Source organism: Eumetopias jubatus, unplaced genomic scaffold, assembly GCF_037043125.1.
Source record: "Eumetopias jubatus isolate StellerSeaLion01/CBP00866 unplaced genomic scaffold, mEumJub1_p1.0 scaffold_6, whole genome shotgun sequence".
NCBI lineage: Eukaryota > Metazoa > Chordata > Mammalia > Carnivora > Otariidae > Eumetopias > Eumetopias jubatus.
This window is the reverse complement of record NW_028274812.1, coordinates 27,187,775-27,200,949: the sequence shown is the minus strand read 5'-3', so window position 1 is coordinate 27,200,949 and position 13,175 is coordinate 27,187,775. Positions and strand designations below refer to the sequence as shown.

The following is a 13,175-nucleotide window of genomic DNA, read 5'->3' as shown; positions in this document are numbered from 1 at the left end:
GTGTTAGAAAGATCAGGTTTAATCTGGCCTTTGACACCTACTAAGAATGTGACATTGAGCTAGTAACTAAACCCTCAGCCTGTTTCTTCACCTATAGAATGCAAATAATACTTCTCCATAGAGATCCTGCAAAATATAAATGAGATGAACAGAAAATGGACATTCTCAGTGGATAGAAAAAGTGTCTGGCACATAATAACAATCCCACCAGCATTAATTGCTTTCATTTCTATAGGAAAAACCTCAATCTGAAAATTTTCAATGCCTGAGGCAATCGCCATTCCTACGATCTCCCTTTCCAGAACTCTCTGCTTTGCCACATTCATTAGACAAGGGAGAGCAAGTATTGGGGATCAACAAGAGGCCAAGTAAGTAGGGGGTGGTCAGTGAAGAATCAAAGAGCCAACCCTGAAAGAATTCTTCTCGGCTCACGGACTCTGATGGGCGCTGAACTGCTAGCAGGCTCTCTGTTGCTCTCATGCCAAGGCATTCCTGCCATGTGCGCCTGATTATTCTCTACTTGAGTCATGTCTTATTTCCTCACTCAATTAAACATGGAAACCAACATGTGCGACCTCTTTGAAGGAGACCAAATAGAGTCTTAAGTGCAAGCGGATAATGATGCTACTGTAAGACTGATTTAAAAAGACTAGAGCCCTTCGTAAAACGTATTCATTCTCATAGTTTCCCAAAGAGACAATCGCTTTTGTAAGAAGGTCAAATGTCTATCTTATACTCACACTTCAAGGCTGTGAATAAATGTGGTTATAGTGCTGGTTTCCTCTCTCGGAAATTTCCTACATCAGTTGCTCGGTTATTTCCTTTTCTTTAGTCAAATATAAGCTAGCTGAATGTGGCCTTTTTTCCTTGTTCTTCCCCTTTTCCTTCTCATTGCCTCCCCTCTCATCTTCTCTCCATCCCACTTCCTTTCTTTTCTTCCTTTGTTGCTTCCCTCTGCATTCATTCCTTCCTTTCTTTCCAATTATAGGAACGAGAAGAAAAACTCTCAGCTATGGTTCCCTTTTAGCTCTTTTATCTATTTGAGCTCTAGAAACAGAAATTCGTCATCTACTTAAAAATAACATCGTGCTGCCATCTTGTGGTAAACTGAGATGTTCAGCAAGTCAAATAAATGCTGAGTTCGGAATTACTGAAATACCTAAAAATGCACAGCTGTGCAGTTGGGGCCCCAGTTAACTAAGAATTGATGGTATCTCACCTCATGGTTTAACAGTGAGGGCCCCAAGCTAAGGCCGCCTCAAGCCTTCTATTCCTCCCTGCCCCCGGGGCCTATGATTTCTCCCAGGAAGGAGGAAAACTTACTGTTTCCAGACTGAGTCTTGAGTATTGAATAAAACCTTTTACCTAGGCCTATGGCATGTTTTAGGTCTTTAGAAGGAACTTCCCAAGTTTTGAGTAGTTGGAGTTCTTTTCTCTCAAGTCATCCATGGAGATTCAAGACCTACTTATTAACAGGGGCGGGGATTGCCCTAAGTCAGGATGTTTATGTTAATCTAGATGAGTAACCAAAATTCAAATGGTTTGGAAAAGACAGAAAACAACACAAAAAAGTTATTGAGATATTTCTAAGGGCCAAAATAGTACATGTTCTATGAAACAATGCAAATGTCTATTGCTTTATCATAGCAGGGGGATCACACAAAAAGTTGACATTTAATGAGAGCTCTAAACAGTATGAATCCCTCAGGGGATGTTAGGGCCTCAAACTCAGCAGATCCAAAATGAAATTCATTAGGGATGCCTGGGTGGCTCAATCAATTGAGTGTCCGACTCTTGATTTCCATTCAGGTCATGATCTCAGGGTTGAGAGATTGAGCCCTGCATTGGGCTCCAGGCCTAGTGTGAAGCCTACTTAAGGTTCTCGCTCCCTCTGCCCCTCCCCCAGTTCTCTCTTTCTCTCTCTCTCTCTCCCTATTTATTATTATTTTTTAAGATTTTATTTATTTATTTGACAGAGACACAGTGAGAGCAGGAACACAAGCAGGGGGAGTGGGAGAGGGAGAAGCAGGCTTCCCGCTGAGCAGGGAGCCCGATGCGGGGCTCGGTCCAGGACCCCGGGATCATGACCTGAGCCGAAGGCAGATGCTTAATGACAGCCACCCAGGTGCCCTTCTCTCTCCCTATTTTAAAAAAAAGAATGAAATTCATTCATCTATTGCCCAGCCCTCTCACACCCATCACCACACACACACACACACACACACACACACACAAACACACACACACACACAATGCAGCCAGAATAGCTCTTTAACATACAGAACTCTGTATTTTACCACTATCCTTAAAGTCTTTCCCTGGTTTCCCTTGTACTCAGATTAAAGTCTAAAATCCCCAACCCAGATCTGATTTCTCGTGCACTTCTCTAGCATCCTTTGCCATCTATGTTTACCTTCTTGTGATTCTTTTTAGTGCAATGCAGTCTCCCACCAGATTGGTTTCCCTTCCTACCTGCCCCTGTAGTTCTCCTTTCATAACAATCCTCATACCGATAATTCATTTTTTTATTTCTATTTTTCCTGTTACAAGAGGGTAGGGGCTACAGGCATTTTGCTTGCTACATATTGAAAGCTCAGAAATATGTATTTAACTTACCTCTGAACGTGGTTTTCAGCAACAGTGAAATAAGGTAAGATTCTAGAGTGGGAAAGACTAGGCCCCCTGCCAGTTTCCACATAAGAAACAGGCCCAGTGAGGGGTGCCTGGGTGGCTTAGTTCATTGAGCGTCTGACTCTTTATTTTGGCTCAGGTCATGATCTCAGGGTCAGGGGATAGAGGCCTGTATCGGGATTCTCCTTTTCCCTCTCCCTCTGCCCCTCCCCCTGCTCGTGGTCAATCAATCAGTCAATCAAATCAAGAAAGAAAGAAAGAAAGAAAGAAAGAAAGAAAGAAAGAAAGAAAGAAAGAAAGAAAGAAAGAAAGAAAGAAAGAAAGAAAGAAAGAAAGAAAAAAGAAGAAGAAGAAAGAAAGAAAGAAAGAAAGAAAGAAAGAAAGAAAGAAAGAAAGAGAAGAGAAGAGAAGAAGGAAGGAAGGAAGGAAGGAAAAAAAATTGGTGAAATTCCCTTTGCTTGTTTAATGGCAGACCTGGAATCAGAATTTAATTATCCCAACAAGAAATTCCTAGGACTCTTCGGAAGAGATGGAGAGATGGAGTGCTTCCTTTGGCGTAAATATTGAGTGTGATAAGAGGTTGAGGAATAAATGTATGTCTGGTCTGTGGTGCCTCCGTAAGTGTGAAGCACCCTGTCCTTTGGGAGTTTGCTCTGAGTTCTGTGCTTCTTTTTGTTCCGAAGCTTTCAGTAGTTCAATTCTAAGACTGTTTGGTTGGGGAAAGCCTTTTCAGAGTCATTCTGATGTGCTCTGGAGAAAGGAAAGAGAAAGGAAACAAACTTTTATGTTTTCAGCATTTACCGTCACTTGATAAAACATCTGTTACTCTCCCCGACTTAAAGATGAGGAAATTTAGGTCCAGAGAAGTTAAGTGACTTGGTCGAGGGCTCTGTGGGCAAATGAGCTATGATGACTGAGATCCTCAGGAGAAGCTGTGCCTCAGCCCTGAGAGCAGGAACGCTGGGCTGTTAGGCAACCCTCGGGGGAGACTGAAGACATTCCTGTTGTTGACTGTGAATTCAGTCTTGGGAATGAGCTAAAGCAGCAGTTTCCATTCCCCATCTGTGATACTGTGATTTATAATAGGAAATGTATATTTGGTTTGCCTCCTGGGTCCTGACATCTGAAACCTTAGGTTCTTGTCTAAGGAGGAATTTTTGTTCTAAGGAGGCAACTCTGGGGGGCCTCCTGGATGGCTGCTGGATGGAGGCTGGTCACCAGAAAGACCAGGCCAGGATTAGAAGCTTGGAATTTATAGTCCCATCCCCCACCTTCCACAAAGGGGAGAGGGGCTGGAAATAGAGTTTATGATCCATCATGCCTATGTGAGAAAGCCTCCATAAAATCCCAATACCAGGGGATTCAGAGAGCCTATAGGCTAGTGAACACATTCACACCAGTTGGGTGACCCACCCCCATCTGTACAGGGACAGAAGCTCCCGTGCTCAGAACCCTCCCAGACCTTACCCTATGTATCTCTTCACCTGGCTTTCTTCTATATCCTTTATCACATCTTCTAATAAACTGGTAGATGGTAGTGTTTCTCTGAGTTCTGTTAGCTGTTCAAGCAAATAATTGAACCCAAGGGGGAGGAGGTCATGGGAAGCTCTGATGTGTAGGGAAGTCAGACGGAAGTTGTGGGTAGCCTAGGGACCTACTACTTGTGGCGGGGAAGGCAGTCTCATGGGACTGAGCCATTAACCTGTGGGATCTGACATGATCTCCAGATAGTGTCAGAATTGAGTTATAGTGTAGGACACACAGCTGGTGTCACAGAGATTTGCTCAGTGTGGGAACACTCAACACACATTTGGTGACCAGAGGTGTCAAGTGTTATGAGTGTGGTTGTGGTGTGAGAGTAAAGGAGACACACAGGAGGGAAGACTGGGTGGTTTTCTCACTCACCATCACAGGCAGGAGGCAGACCATAAAGCAAACCATATTTATACAAACTTGGTTGGATTCTAGAAGCTCTGTAGCATGCCAATTTTAGTTATCTCTGATATATTTACTTGTCCTATGTATTTGCGACATGCAATAAATCTTTTAAAAATCAGAACAGCCCAAGGACTTCTCTTCAGCGATGACTAGGAAGGAAGGAAGTGGGAGAGGAGGGAAGATGGCCTGGCCCTCAGGGGACAGTAAGGGTTGGGAAAGCAGACTGAGTCACCAGAGCCTACGGCAAAAGAAGAACGAAAGAATCCAGAAGTGTGTGGGTCCGAAAAGAGGACCTGGTCTGAGTAAGAAGTAGAGAAGCTGTACAAGGTTCTCTGGCAGGTGCAGGACCAGGGATGATGGGACCGGGGTTCACACCTAGATTGGAACAAATAATAAACCTCTCAAGCCCAGTTTCCTATAAAGGGAGGGCTAGTGGAAGCCAGGTTTGCTCTGTGAATTGTGTACTGATTTGAGAGCACGACTGTGTCTGTTCAAAGCCACACAGACAGTGACATCTGATAAGGTTGCAGCAATCTGTCACTAAAACTTCATTTCCAAAACTGAGGATTGGTGGCCTCCCAGACTGGACAACCAGTACAAAGGTGAGTCTCGGTCAACAAAAGCAATAGGCTGTATTTCCACAGATCAATCTTGCTCCCTTTGTGTATTTATTGCACAATACACCACACATTTAAAGAAAATGACTTTTGAGACGCTCCAGGACCAAGCTTTCTGCTACACCAACATCCAAGGAAGAATTAGAACTTTGTCCGACAACACTGCCTCGCCTCTATAGATAAACCTCCTTGTAGCTACCCCCAATGCCGCTTTCTCTCTTCCTTACACTTGCCTGGCAAAACCCAATCCCGCTCTGTCACTTGGTGCCCGCAACCCTGCAGCTGCACATGGCTGGAAAAACCACCCAATGATGGTAGCTGGTCTTATTTGAAACTCATGGCAGCAAAGGTCGAAGGTTCTCTTAGGCTCCTAGTAGCCCAATCAATTCCACCATATTCCCTTAGTCGGCTCACCCTTGGGACATTTTACATGAATGTCATACACCTCCTCCTCTCTCTTCAGCCTTTCATCCCAGTCTTCCCCTTCCTGATTCTCAGCTGGATGCTTTATTTCCCATTTCACAATGCAAGTGGAAGCAACCAGAAGAGAAATCCCATTTCCCCATCCATACATCCGCTTCAGTGCCCAAATAATTGGCCGCCTTCTGTAACTCTGGGTGAACGGTCCATGATCTAATGTAAGGCCAACTTGTACACTATGCCCCACGCCTTTTCACCTATTGGAGGACACCATTATCGTTTTATCTTACTCATCATTCATTTCCCTCCTCTACTGGATCAGGCCCATCAGCATCCAAAACCCACTGTAGTATCACTCCTGTCATGTACACACATACATTTTGAAATTCCTTTCCCCTCTAGCCAGTAGCCCATTTCCTTTCCTTCTTTTATAGCAAGAGTTTTTAATAAAAGAGTTTTTAATACTCTGCAATCACTTCCTCTCCTCTCATTCTCCCTTGAACCCACTGTGATCAGGCCTCTGCCTGGCCGTTTCACTGGAACAGCCCTTGCCAAGGTCAGCAACCTCCATGTGCTTAAGCTCAATGGTGACTTCACAGTCTTCTTGTCTGACCTGCCAGCAGTGTCTGTTGTTCCTCTCTACCTTCTTGAAACACTTACTGCACTTGACTTATAGGCGTAACTTCCTCTTGGTTTTCCTCTGAACTCACTGGCATCTCCTGAGTGTCTATGGAGCTTCATCCTCATACACCTGACCTCTGGATGCTGGAATGCACCAGGGCAGTCCTCTGACCTCTTTTATACTCAGTCAGCCCACATTCGCTTCCCACGTGAACTTAGCTTTTGAGGTCATGATAGGCCAGCAAATCCCACACTGACATGTCTAACCAGAACTCTCCGCTGAGTCGTGGGCTCCGGAATCTACCTGCTGCACATCTACGATAATCCAGAGATCACAGGGGTCCTGTGTTTGGCCTCCAGAATCTCTCTGTGAGGGAAGCCCTGCCCTTCCACTCAGTAGACATACAAGCAGGAAAGTGTTGACATATCAAGTCTAACTGCTCTTCTTAGAAAGGCCTTCTTGCAAGGTTGGGCCTTGGTTGACATCTAGAAGCTGGGACACCAAAAGTGTTCCCTCCACTTCCCAAACTGATATGAGTGGCTCACTGTGCCTAAACTGGGCAAACAATGTGATTTATGTTGAATACCAACTTTGCTTCTGGGAGTCTGGAATTTGATAGACACTGGGCAGAAGCTGCCTACCTGACCAGCCTCCAATAAAACCCCTGGGCACCGACTCTCTAATGAGCTTCCCTGGTTGTCACTTTCCGCTTGTGTTGTCACAACTCATTGCTGGGGAAATTAAGTACATCCCAGGTGACCGCACTGGAAGAGGACTCTTAAAAGCCTGAGCCTGGTTTCCCCATGACTCCACCCCATGTGACTTTTTCCTTTGCTCATTGTGCTTTATAACTTCTCACTGTAATCAGCCCTAGCCAAGAGTGTGACTATATGCTGAGTCCTGTGAGTCATCCCAGTAAATCACTGGACCTGTGGAAGTCTCTGGGATGCTCAACACACACATATCTCTGGGCAAGTCACTTCATCTTTCTGTGTCTTGGTTTCATCTGTAAAGTGGAAATAACCAACTCATAGGGCTGTTGTGGGGATTAAATAAGTTAATATATATAAAGAACTTAGAACAGTGCTTGGTTTATGGTAAACACCCAGTAAATATTACATTATTGCAATCAGCAATATCTAAGAATGTACAGTTAGATAATACAGGAGGGTAAGGACCTGAATATCCCTGATTTTTTTTTTTTTTGGTCTTACTGTGAAAGTTATTCTCTTGTCATATCACAAACATTTAAGTTACTTGGGACTCTACATTTAAATACATTCACCTACCTGGGATAATTCAATTCTGTAAGCCACATATTGGTTTACCTACAGAAAAAAAGTGATTAGAAGTTCATCAGTTAGTTTGTTTTCCTGAGTAGTCACATGAATATACATGATAAATTCAGTCTATTAGAATATAATTGCAAGACATTTTATTGACTATGATCTATTGAACATTTTTATTCTATAGGGCATTTTACTATTAACAGAACTCAGAAATAGTTGTTTAAAAGGTTACACATAACAAAGTCTCCGATTTCTCTTACTCAGCATGTGAAGGCTACTCTATGCAAAGCTCTATGAAGTCACAATGTTGCTGTGAAAAGGCATTTTGTATTTTATTTTATTGTAATTTTTAAAGATTTTATTTATTTACTTAGAGTAGAGAGTATGAGCAGGGGGAGGGGCAGAGGGAGAGGGAGAGAGAGAATCCCAAGCAGACTCTGCGCTGAGCACAGAGCCCAACACCGGGCTCGGTCCCACGACCCTAAGATCATGACCTGAGCCGAAATCAAGAGTCAGATGCCTAACCAATGGAACCATCCAGGCGCCCCAGGCATTTTGTATTTTAGACAGTGGCTGTCCTTCCCACTTAACAAATAGGAGCTACCCAACAGACCCCATCCTGCTTCCTCCAGAGTTCAGGAAATTCTGTGAGGACTCCATTTCTCATATGCACACACACACCTCCCAACACAAAGCAGGGAAGTGAAGCTCATTAATCCTGATTAAGCTTGCACTGCTGCACCCCACATTATCTCTCAGGTTTTTCTCTAGGGCCCTCTCCATCTTCTTGGTCCCGACCAGGCATGTCACAGTCTACATGACCCATCTTTTCACTTCTCTATGTAAAACATTTGAGCGTATTTGCCCTGTGACTCCCGTCTCCTTGACACCCTTCTGCGATTGGTGGAGCTGATTAGCACAGGCCAACCAGAGTCAAAAACTTATTCTCCAGGGAAGCCCTGTGACTATGGTCAGTTCTCCATGCCTCTCAAGTAAGGAATCCCATTCTATGAGGTTCCCTTTCCTCTAGGTTCTATTTGTCTCCTTGTCATGAAGTAGGCAAGTGGGTGGGTGCCCGGAACCTGGGCTCCGAAATCCGTCAGTAGGAGCCCTTCAGTTCTCACTGTAGTCAGTGGGGGGCGGCCTGGGAGGCGAGGAAAGGAGGGCAAGCGTCCACCCGCTGACCACCTTGTTTACAAAACATCAGAATTCTCTCATCTTGAGGAGTAAGGTGCTACTGAGGTTTGACTTTAGAATGGAGTGTTCTGTGTAAGGAATCAAAAACAACTTTGTACTGGTCCTAGAAGGCCCTGATTCTTGCCCTCCCCCACCTCTGTTTATTTTCAACATAGCGGCCAATTATCCTTTAAAAACTTAAGTCTGAACGCATCCCATCTGTGCTCAAAGCGTTGCAACAGCTCCCCATCTTATTTTGAGTAAAAGCCAAAGGCTTTGGGTGGCTACAGGCCCCTGCATGACGTGGCCCCCACTTACTCTGGCCTCATCCCCATCTTGCTCACTTTGCTGTATGTAGACCATGCTATTCCTCAAACACACCACGCATGTTCCTGCCTGTTTTCACTCCGGCTGTTTACTCCTCCTGGATCTCTTTCCTCAATACACACAAGGTGTGCCCTCATTTCTTAAGGTCTGTGTTCAACCCTGGCATTTCTGATTCATTTCACTGTTTTCTTTTTCTCCACAGCTCTCATCTTCATCTGACATACTATATATTTACTTGATTGTTTGCTTATGGTCACTCTTCGTCACCAGAATGTCCTCTCCAGAAGGGAGAGATTTTGCCTGCTTTGTCCAGTGCTTAATCCCCAGTACCTAGAACAATGCAGGGTCCACAATAGGTACTCAGGTTGTTTTTATAATATGAATGAATAAATGAATGACTACTCAAACACTAACAAATTATACAATTTAATTCCTGTTTTGTAGTCACAATTTGACTTCCAAGCATTTAGTACCCAAAACAGGACAAGAAACAAATCAGTGAAAAAGCTGGAGGAAAACAGACATCCCTTGAGAATGACTTTGTGTATAGAAAATTAAATATCTTTCAAAACTGAGTTGGTAACCAAGAGTGTTAAAGGATCCTAAAATTACTGCAATCAATATGTTACAAGTCTAGAGAGATCAAGCTTTATGCAAGTACCAGGTGCCAATGCCAGAAATCCCGAGTGCTAATTTTTTTTTTTTTCTCAGTTCAGGTAGTCTTCCCTGGAAAATCCATCTTGCATTTTAGTTAAGGTCAAGGTTTCATACGAGAAGCACAGATTTCAAATATGGTTTCCCATTGTCCCTATACCTGTCAGATGAAGTTCCTCGATTTTTGTTTCAGTGAAACAATAGTCATAACCATAGCATGAACATGACTTTGAGGATGGGGGGGGGAGGTGCAGAGATAGAACTGAAGGAACTATGTGTCATAAGTAATAAAAAGAAATAGATGTCTAGTTCAGTTCTGTCTGGTTCCAGGGGCATTTATTAATCACCTTCAGAGTATCAGGCACCATGCTATGCACAGAGTAATCAGGGATGAATTAGGAATGAGGTATTAGAACAGAGGCATAAACGGATCATCGTGCTCATGTAATGGACTCAGGGGTATGAGAGAGAGTCAGACCGCATCCAGTGAGAGGATGAAATTTCCCCAGGGGCTGTTCCTGGGGCTCTGGACTGAAATGTCAGGTCCAAAGTTTTAGAGTTTTATTGGCCAAGTCTTCTGCTAAGAAAAGCCTGGACTTTAGAATGAGATTAACTTGGGTCTGAATGTAGGTTTCATCGATCACTAGCTGGGCAGCCTCGGACAGGTTATTGAACTATCCTGAGCATGGGTTCCTCATCTTTAAAATGGGAATAATTGATACTCCACCTTATTGGCAGAGAAGAGTACAGCATAGGAGTTGAGACTCTAGAGCTTGCGTATCTGTGTTTAAATCCCAGTTCTGTGGCTAACTAGCTACGCACCTGCATATGTTGTTAGCATATTTATAGCTGTGAATCAGTTTACACATTTGTAAAATAGCAATGGTTATAGTACATACTTCATGGTGATTCTTTAAATAAAATGAATTAAAATTTTTCAAAGATTTATTTTATGTATCTGAGAGAGAGAGAGTAGAGGGAAGGGCAGGGGGAGCAAGGATCTCAAACAGTCTCCCCAGTGAGCTTGGAGCCCCTCTTGGAGCTCAATCCCAGACCCTGAGATCATAACCTGAGCCAAAACCAAGAGTCAGACACTTAATCAACTGAGCCACCCAGGTGCCCCTACATTAAATATAAATTTTTATTAAGACTTTATGGTTTTAGTTTTTCTCGGGTTGGTAGAGGCCGCATAGCATTGCTGTTACTCTGAGGAGAGAACAGTCAGTAGAGGGGTGCAAAAATGCAGAGCAATAAAACCTTTCACTTGGAAAAGCAAAACCATACTCCAAGGAAGCATCATCAACATCACCACCAGCAGCACCACCAGCAGCCACCACCACCACCAATACCTGCAAATGGGCAACAAGCCAGCAGCCAAAATGAAGGCTTGAGTATTGACCTGAAGAATTTTAGGAAACCAGGAGAGAAGACCTTCACCCAACGTAGCCGGCTCTTTGTGGGCAATCTTCCTCCTGACATCACTGAGGAGGAGATGAGGAAACTATTTGAGAAATATGGGAAGGCAGGTGAAGTCTTCAATCATAAGGATAAGGGCTTTGGCTTTATCCGCTTGGAAACATGAACCCTAGTGGAGATGGCCAAAGAAGAACTGGACAACATGCCACTCCGTGGAAAGCAGCTGCATGTGCGCCTTGCCTGCCAGAGTGCCTCCCTGACAGTCCAAAACTTCCTCAGTATGTTTCCAATGAACTGCTAGAGGAAGCCTTTTCAGTGTTCGGCCAGGTGGAAAGGGCTGTAGTCATCGTGGATGATCGAGGAAGGCCCTCAGGAAAAGGCGTTGTTAAATTCTCAGGAAAGCCGGCTGCTCAGAAAGCTCTGGACAGGTGCAGTGAAGGCTCCTTCCTGCTACTCACATTTCCTCGGCCTGTGACTGTGGAGCCCATGGACCAGTTGGATGATGAAGAGGGACTTCCAGAGAAGCTGGTGATAAAGAACCAGCAGTTTCACAAGGAGCGAGAGCAGCCACTCAGATTTGCAAAGTCTGGGTCCTTTGAGTGTGAGTATGCCCCGTGCTGGAAGGCACTCAGCAGCAGGACCAAGTGGACCACAACATCAAGGAAGCTTGTGAGAAGCTGGAGATGGAGATGGAGACTGCTCGCTATGAGCGCCAGGTCATGCTAATGAGACAGGATTTGATGAGGCGTCAAGAAGAATTTCGGAGGATGGAAGAGCTGCACAACCAAGAAGTGCAAAAACAAAAGCAACTGGAGCTCAGGCAGAAGGAGGAACGCAGGTGCTGTGAGGAAGAGATGCGGCGGCAACAGGAAGAAATGATGCAGCGACAGCAGGAAGGATTCAAGGGAACATGCCCTGATGCGAGAGAACAGGAGATAGGGATGGGCCAGTGGCTATGGGAGGTGCTATGAGCATCAACAGCAGAGGAGCCAAGCCCTCTGCTCCGTACCAGCTGGTACCCCACCTCCTCCAGGACCTGCCGCCATGATGCCAGATGGAACCTTGGGATTGACCCCACCAACAACTGAACGCTTCAGCCAAGCTGCTACAGTGGAAGGAATTGGGGCAGTTGGTGGAACTCCTCCTGCATTCAACCGTGCAGCTCCTGGAGCTGAATTTGCTCCGAACAAACGTCGCCGAAACTAATAAAAATTTCAATGTCTAGTTTCCCAAAAACCCTTAAAAGAAGGACCCTTTTTAGACTAGCCAGAATTCTGCCCTGGAAAAGTGTTAGGGATTCCTCCCAATAGTTAGGTCTTCCTTGCCTATACTCTTCTGAGGGAGTTTGCTGGAGGCTGAGGGCAAGGGAGGGGTGATATTTAACAAATCAGTTCTGTGTGGTATTTCGTTTAACTAATTGATTTTGTGTGCTGCATTCCTGAAGTCTCATGTGATTGTTAAGGGCCTGTCGGGGCGGGGGAATCATGGCAAAATGGATCCAGTTAGAGCCCCCATTAATCTTGATCATTCCATTCTTTGTCCATCCTGTTCTATTTGGTTTCTCATTATACCCTCCAAACCCCAGAGACACAGCCACATACGCCACAAAAACAAGCATCCTCCAATGACCTTAGCCCCATTGTTCCATTCACTCTCAGGTGGGAATTCAGGCAAATGTCCACAGAGGTCACAGACAACATACATACGGTTCTGCTATATCGCATACATTACCCCTTCGTGTCCTAAGGAAGACATTTGCTCTTAGAGAGTTTCATTTTAGTGTAACTTTAAAAAAAAATCTTGTGTTAAGTTGCCTCCATCTTTTTTCTTGGGTTAGGACAACCCAGGAACAGCCCTTTTGTGTCTATGATGTTGCTGTTCACAGCTTTTCTTGACAGGCCTCGTACAGTCTTGGGGACAGGGTTGCTGTGTGCTGAAGGTCGGACGGTAGCTCTGAGCCTTGCCTCTCGTAGGTAGTTACACTGTGCATTTTATTTTATTGGTGTGCCGTGTTTGATTTGTCCCTGATACCTTTGGAGTTTTCCTGAGAAATGGAGCAGTAATACAGCATCAACTTATTAAAAT

General features: G+C 44.5%; 1 pseudogene; it reads left to right on the top strand.

The window, feature by feature from the left end:
- The first annotated feature begins 10,914 nt into the window (after positions 1–10,914).
- On the top strand, positions 10,915–12,296 carry LOC114222775 (non-POU domain-containing octamer-binding protein pseudogene; annotated as a pseudogene).
- The last annotated feature ends 879 nt before the right edge of the window (positions 12,297–13,175 follow it).